Source organism: Ursus arctos, unplaced genomic scaffold, assembly GCF_023065955.2.
Source record: "Ursus arctos isolate Adak ecotype North America unplaced genomic scaffold, UrsArc2.0 scaffold_1, whole genome shotgun sequence".
NCBI classification, from domain to species: domain Eukaryota; kingdom Metazoa; phylum Chordata; class Mammalia; order Carnivora; family Ursidae; genus Ursus; species Ursus arctos.
In genome coordinates this window covers 59,074,350-59,082,628 of record NW_026622763.1, presented here as the reverse complement: position 1 = coordinate 59,082,628, position 8,279 = coordinate 59,074,350, and the positions used below count along the sequence as shown (strand labels likewise).

The 8,279-nt window shown below is 37.5% G+C and overlaps 1 long non-coding RNA gene across 1 annotated transcript; it reads right to left on the bottom strand.

Moving 5' to 3' along the window:
- Positions 1-1,838: 1,838 nt before the first annotated feature.
- On the bottom strand, positions 1,839-6,577 carry LOC123000683 (uncharacterized). The gene is made up of 3 exons (XR_006408826.3): positions 6,376-6,577; positions 2,667-2,750; positions 1,839-2,285 (listed from the first exon to the last, which is right to left on the bottom strand). It is a non-coding gene; the product is annotated as an uncharacterized LOC123000683 (long non-coding RNA).
- Between the last annotated feature and the right edge of the window lie 1,702 nt (positions 6,578-8,279).

Here is an 8,279-nt window from a genome sequence, read left to right as displayed (position 1 = left end):
ATGTCTTCTGTTATTCAGTAACTTATATTTATTCCAATATTTCAAATTCAGTTTTTTATTTTACTCTAGATAAATACATATTTATTATAACTTCATTGATATGTGTTTTGAAACCGCCAATGGCTTTTCTATTACCAAAAAAAAAAAAGCAAGAAATCTCTATAATTAAAGTTGCTATCCTTAAGAGGAAGCATCTGCTTTTCCCCAACACCAGTCAGTAATTAGAAAGATTTATTTTCCTCCCAAATATTTCCATTCTTCATGTACCCTGTTTCTTGTACTATTCATCTTATTTGACATAACATGATTTCAATTAGGTTTTTAATGGTCAAGATACATGTCTGAAGATTTTGAAGGTGAGTAGTTACAAGTATGCCCAGCATTTCCTGTCAAAATCTAATGCCTCAGGCTATTTAAGTGGTAGCTTTGAAAAAGGAAACATCAAATTAAAATAATTAGCATGGTATACTTTGAATGTCACTGTGCAATATTATTAAATATAATCAGAATAAACCAAGGCAACAGTTAACGAGGCAACAGTTCCACATCCATCCCCCCCTTCTCAGCCCCCAACCCTGTTAAAAGTGATTTTCCAAGCTGGGAATTTACAACCGGTTGTTTTTGAAAGTGTACATGGTAAATGTTTAAGCCATGTTAGTTCCTTCCTCCTCCTGCTTCATTTATTTTTTTTCTAGACTTTCTGAACATGAAAAAATAAATTTTAGTAGCCAACCCTCTTCCCTCCCATCCTTTTAAGTGTAGGCTTTTTGCCTCCTCCTTTACAATGTTACAGTATTAACTCAAGACTTGGAGGAAGACTGTGGCCCTTTCTGACGAAATAAAGAAAATGACAAAGCTGTTAAAACAAATCCTGACTTTTTGTGAGACGTGAATAGGGAGACAGAGGAGAGAGAGGGCGGTGGAAGGCAGGAAAGAAAGAATAAATGATAGAGATCCTATGACTGTCAGTTGGCTTTCATTCAGTAGCACTGCCTATTTTTCTTAAGTTTAATTTTTTTTTTTTTTTTTACTTACAAGCAAAGGCTGAAGAAGAGCTGGAGTAAACAACTTCTCCGTTTCCTTCTTTCTCAGTCCTCCCATCCTGGGTCTGCCATCATCTGCTCTTCTCCAGCCGGGAACTATTTGCAATGGGGTTTCCAGCTTAGCTGTCCCTCTAATTGCTATCCATCTGTTTCCATTAAGCCTCTAAGCCATTTGTCTCATTTAAATATCTCGTTCCTTTTTCTAAACACTTCAAACCAAATTCTGACCTCAAATATTTACATAGCATTTCCACAGATTTCTGCATCTGAGGACAGTGTCATTTGCTTTTTTTTTTTTCTCCAAGAATCTTATTCAGCACCTTTCACACTGTGAAGTGCTAAATATGCAATCGTTATTACTTTGATAGTATGGTGGTAAAAACAGTTGAATGGAGCATGAAGTTCATCCTTTTATAAGATATTCTGTAGTTTAATCTAAGGACAATAGTATCTTCCTCTGATTCAGCTTCAAGAGAATTCTCTCTCTTTTTTTTTAACATTTGAGGTTTTTTTCTCTTAATTGAGGTATAGTTGACACACAATGTTACATTAGTTTCAGGTGTGCAACATAGTGATTCCACAAGTCTAGGTGTTATTCTGTGCTCTCCGCAAGTGTAGCTGCCGTCTGTCCCCATACAACGCTATTCCAACACCCTTGCCCATAGTCCCTATGCTGTGCACTCTATCCCTGTGACTTATTCATTCCATAACAGGAAGTCTGCATCTCCCTCTCCCCTCACCCTTTTGCCCATCCCCCCACTCCCTCCCCTCTGGCAACCATCAGTTTGTTCTCTGTATCTCTTCTGAGATATTAGATCTTAAAAATATGGTTAAATAAAACTAGTCAGCAGTTGGAGTTATCACAATAGCTCTAGAGTGTTCCTCCAGAAATCTAAAACAATATCTGAACAACATCCTTAGTCTCTAAATTCTGTCTTGTTACATATGAAATGAAAGTCTCAAAAAAAGTCGTGAGGGAACAGATTCCACTCCACCTTCACTATGATGTAAGCGGTAACTTATTTTCCTGGAGGTAACTTACTGGGCGGAACACAGTTCCTCCGAAAGACAGAGATGACAGTACACGAGTGTGCACACACGTCTCACGTGTCTGTGTTTAACTGGCCGCTGTTTCTGCCGCGTGAAATCAGCAGGGCTGGAGTCTCCAAAACATCTCCTAAAAGTTGCTTCCCCGCTTGTTAGCAGGCCTCTGTTGCCAGTAAGCTTAGGTGGCTGTTTAACCTGTGAAAAGCCAAAAGAAAAAAAAAAATTAAATCTTTCCATCATCTCCGTTTCTTGGCCCCTGTCTGTTTATTTTTAAAGCTCCTTCCATCAACAGTTTACTCATCGCTGCCCAAGGTCATCTCTCTGTCCCTCTAGGCGTCTCCTCTGTGCCTCTTGATCATGTTCCTTATATGCGGCTTTTTCGCCCTCCTTGTTGCACCTCTGCTCCTGGAGTTCCTTTCCAATTAAGTTCTCGTCAGTCACTTTTCCAACACACCAACAGTTCAAGACCCAGTCTGAATTTACTTCCAGCCAATGATTCACTCTGCTCTTATCAAGTTACTCTCTTCCTTCAGTGTGCTTTCAGTTTTTGAACAGAAGCAGGTGTAAGTTACTTACCTTTTGCAGTTTTTCTCCTCCCAGCATCTCACCATATCGTACTCGTTGATGTGGGCTTTTCCTCTGGCTGTCGCTTCAACCGAGCTTTATGATCCGCGAGGAAAAGGAAAATTCTCTTGTTAGTAGCCTCACATCCCAGCATATTCCCGTAGAGGGGAAGTTTTCAGTAATGCTTCTGGAGTTTATCTACAGAGATACTTCTTTTATGAGAAGAATTCTATTTACTAGGATTCTGCATTAATACATACCCTAGAACTTAATTATGATAATATCTTCGGGATCCACTTAAGAGATTGCCTTATAATTGAAAGTGTTATAGATGTGGTTTTTCTGAATTTCATTAAGTAAATATTCCAGGAGAGGGTCCAAGATGATTCTTCCCTATAATAAAATTAACTCTAAAATCAACAGTATTCTAGCAAAGCTACACAATCCACTTGCCCCAGCCCCCACCATATTTAAATTTGCCTTATGGATTTCTACCCTGTTCCTCCTCAGGGAAAAGCTGGCTTAAAGAGGAACCTTGTCAGACACTTGGTACTTCAAATAGTCAGTTAGGATCTACAGGGCCAAACAGCCAGTTTAAGGTAAATTCCTGTGTAGTTTCCTCCTTCTGGCCCTTTTCTCCCTCCTACGCCATAGGTCCCTTCTCTACCTCATTTTCATGATTTCTTTCTTGGGCTCTTTCCCTTTCTGACGGTCTCTGGGTCCCTTTTCTGGTTTGCGAGCTACCTCTCCATATTTGTTTTTATTCATTATTTCAGGAATTTTTCAATTTGGGAACTATACATTTCTACATATTAAAGCATCTTTTGGTGTCGCTGTCTCTAGATAATCCTGAAAATATTCCTTTTGTGTATTTTTGCTAATTTCTTCTCTCAGTCCCAAAACGTGCTTTTCTTTCCCATCTTGTTCTACAAAGTCTGGGCACATTGGCTGGTTCAGGACTTACAAACACCTACACAAGATAAAGGCCAGTTGGTAGCTAGCCTGTGCATAGAAAGCTGGGCAGAAACCATGTCTCATCTCCTTTTGCCTCGCTTTACTTACCTCCACTTGAACTCCCTTTAGCTCCCATTTTTTTCCTCAGCCTTCAACTTCCTTCCATTCGGTCTCAGCCAAAAGCAAGGACAATTTTTCTACCTTTACTCCTAAAATTTTGAGTCAAGTCCATTATATGCCCCAGTGATTTTTCTTGGACACTATTGACATCTGATTTAATTGGTTTGACATGAATTAATCTTGGGATTTACCTGTAGCCTCCTTTGTAATTCTTTGTTTGGCTAGTGCTCAAGTCTTGATTTTCTTGGCAGTAAGTTCTGAACGGAAATACCTAGTTTTCAATGTAATACAGGAAGATCTCCTAGATTCTACTCACAAAATTAGACAAGTAGATTATGTAAACTGACCTATAAAGTCTTCTTTCCTCCACTATCCAATCAGTTCTCCAGGTTCTGATAAAAGAAATAGACCAAGACATGGGAACAGTATAGAGTATTTATCACTGATAGTCTATGTATAGATATTTTAGTATGTGTTCATGAATATCCATTCCTGATTTTTTAGGTAATTTGTCTTTTTACCTTGAATGTCTGATTAAAAGAAATGTGGGCCTTTTCTATTTTATTCCATCTCTTTCAGTGCTACTGTATAATTTAATTTGTATATATTAGCTTTTCTTCTTTTCTCCTTGGCATCAAATTTGGTATGAAATACCCAAAACCAATATATTAAATGAGCTGTTTTTCATTACCCACAACTTCCGTTTTCTTTTATTTTCAAAATCCACCCCCCCCATTAATAGTTTCCCTTTTTCTTTCCTTTACTTTATAAGTTCTATACTCATAATCTCTATCACATATTAAGGCAAAAATGAAGAATTTATGTAGCATAGAAGGCTTAAAGGATATTTCTGCCCTTATTCTAATTTATTTGAAAATGAATGGCAGTTGGGCATTTGGCTATATCGGTTATTCTTTACTCTAATAAATTTCAAAATTGTAGATTAAGATGGAGTCACTTTGCCACTAGCTACTTGGCTAAGTTCCAAGTCTTGACATACCTTGCCCTTTAGGAAACTGGGTCCCTGTTCTACATCCTTGCTGCTCCTGTAGAATTCATTTTCCCGGACCTCGATGCTACAGCCTCAGCCGGTTTAGGGATATATTGTAAGAAAAGGCCTATGATATTATTAGTGTCGAGGTGGAGATGTGTTGTTGATGATGTCATTTACTATATCAAAGAGAGTCCACTTTATGATGATGCATGGGAGACAGTCTTGGCACCAGATGTCAGCACCAAAAATAACCACATACCTGAGCATTTGGACCCCATGTATTATTAACCAATCATATTTTTCCCTTCAGCTAAATTTGTAGCCTTTCTCTGGCAAGTAAACTGAGCCATATGCATTCTAACCTCACTTTGAACTTCAAATTATTTTTCCTACACTCATTTTCTATTTATCTCAGTTTCTGTGACTATTTTATGCAATGGTGCAGCTATTTATAAGAGGGCATTGTAGTCATGTGTGGAAAGCAGAGGGGGTATAAACAGTCCAATAAAATCACATTGCCTATTACTTGCATATAACTCTACAGATACACTTTGAAGTAGGTATCTATCTCGACTTGAGGAAAAGAAATAGCTTCAGGATAGAAAATGATGGCTATTGAGGAATCACCAAGTTTATGTTTGTACTTTAAATTGTGTTAATTTTTCACAGTAATTTTCCTAAAGACAAGGTATTAGTATGTTTAAAATAAAAACATGAAATTACTTACATATTTAAGTATGTAAAATAAGGCAAGCCCCCAACACTTGCATATTCAAATATTATTGTTAAATAGAAAGTTATAATTTATGGGTAATACTAAAATAATCTCAATGAAATACAATTTATGATTTTCAATATTTAAGACATAGCCACCTCTTAGACTTTTGTTATTCAATTGTTATAAATTGTTCAAGAAGGCTTATTTGCAATTATTATTTAGAATTCTTTTACAATTTTGTATTTGTGAAGTTTAAAATATGTTTATATGAGCCATTTATTCTCACACTATTCAATATCATGTTCTTACTTTCCAATTAGTACAGCAAACTATGGACATTTTGAAATTCTTCCAGATATCCCTGTAGCCCTTTGCATTTTTTTCAGGGCGTGGAATAGTGACAGCTGGGTGCACAATGTTAGAGACCTTTAGCTCCTAAATGCTTGAGAATTTAGCAGCACCACAGCTAAAGTGCCCTTTAATGGAATGGCTAGAAATAGAAATAAAATATATCTTTTAGGTTTCTAAAAGGAAAACTGTAAAAGGCGTACAGGGTTTGCATGTGCCAAGGGAGCTGGCCACTTTCGTGAGTTATAGTTAATAGGATGCATCAATGTCAGCAAATATGTCCAAGCCATTTGCAATTTGGAAACCATCACCCTTCAATTAACAACTCATTCACCACACACTCATTTTGATCGTGAGAAACTTGCTCTATTTATATAAACTACAGCTTTTAAAAAAAATGTTAGTTTCACAGAGCCGTAAGTGGGGGGCTCACAGTTAAGAACTGCTTTTTTAAAATGGTCATAATTGTGACAATGGCAAAACGGTTAGCATTTTGTAACTTGAAGTCCTTTCTTGTATTATTTCTTTCATTCTTCTGAATATGATTATTTCAAATTTACATATGAGGAAACTGATAAGGAACTCACCCAGGGTTAACTAGCCTGTAAGTAGAGCAGCAGGGACTTGAAGAGAAGCCCTCTACTTCCAGTCCCACGCTGTTGCCAGGATTCTGCTCTAGATCTCAGTCATAGGTCATCTGTAATATCCAGTTTTGCTTTGGAGCGTCATCAACTGCTGTTAAATAAAGTTGAATCGAATATCACCGTGGAATTTTGATAACCCTTAGAATTACAGTGATTATAATATAAAGCTTACTAATTTCTAATTTTTAAATTTGGGTCAAATCCACTTTATAGAACACATCTGTCATTCTATGATCCTGGGCAATATGAAAGATCCCTGCTGCTATTTACCTTGGTTTACACAGTTTAGACTTGCCCCTTCTAGAAGAAGTTTATTATCTAAACAGATTAATTTCTGAATTTAGAGCACGTTTCTCTTGCATCTTATTCACGGCCACAAAACATAAAGAGATTATTTGAGAGACTCACTGACGTTCAAAAGATAAAATATTGATTTCTTGTTTTAATACAGCACATCGAAAAACACCTATCTTATTTTTAAACTGCCTGGATCTGAATACTGCTTCATTAGGGTTTAGGCAGTTCAAGGGCTCAGTAACTAGCCTTAACATCAACACCCTATTAGAAAAATATAAATCTTTGGGTTTACTTTTCTTTTACAGGGCTCAAAACAGTGTCAAATTTCAGACCCTGAACTAATGTAACACTCCTTGGTGTAATACGGTGTTCCTCAGTCCGGACCGCACTGCAGAACCGTCTGGGTAGTTATGATTACACTAACCCAAGAGTCTGAATCACTGGAGACAGGGCTGGACACTGAACTTTTAAAAACCTTCCACTTAGTTCTAGGCACCTGGGTGGCTCAGTCAGTTAAGCGTCCAACTCTTGATCTCTGCTCAGGTCTCAGTCTCAGGGTCGTGAGTTCAAGCCCCGCATTGGGCTCCATGCTGGGTGTGGAGCCTACTTAAAAACAAACAAACAAACAAAAAACTTTGCACATAGTTCTAATCTGTAGTCCAGGGTTAAAAAACATGAATATACTTGGGATTCATATTGGAAAGGAATGATTGTTTCCCCCCAAAATCTCTCTGTACACAGCCTTTCCTCTTAGTTGGTAGCCAACCTTCCTTTGTGTTGCACTTCGCTTTCAAATGCCCTTGGCAAGTCCACGGCTCTTCTGACTAGAGGCCTTGGTCGCTCCCCAGAAATGCCTCCAAAATGAAATTAAAACGAAACAGACTTTATTTTGAAATAATTATAGACTCACAGGAAGTTACAAGGGAAATACACAGAGAACCTGCTACCCTTCGCTCAGTTTTCCCCCAATGGGTCCATCTTACATAATTATAATACAATATCATCAATGAGAGGAATTGGATATTGACACAATGTATGTGTATAATTCTGTATTCTCTCATGTATAGGCTCCTGTAACTCTCAGTGCCATCAAGATAGAGAACTATTCCATCACCACAAAGATCTCCCTCCAGCTAACCCTTTATAGCCACACCCAGTTCCCTCCCCCACATCACCCCTAACCTCTGGCAACCATGAATCTGTTTCCCATCTCTATAATTTTGTCATTTCAAGAATGTTATATAAATGCACTCACAGTGTATATGTCCTTTTTGAAATTTTTTTTTTCACTTAGCATAATGTCCTTGAGATCTCTCCAAGTTGTGTATATCAATAGTTCATTTCTTTTTATTACTGAGCTGTATTACATTTTGGTTGTTTCCAGTTTGGGGCTATTACAATAAAGCTGCTACAATATTTCATTTCTCTGAGATAAATGCCCGGGAGTGCAATTGCTGGATTATGTGGTAAGTGTATGTTTAATTGTTTAAAGGAACTGTCCAACTGTTTTCCAGAGTGGCTGTACCATCTATATTCCTACCAGCAATGTA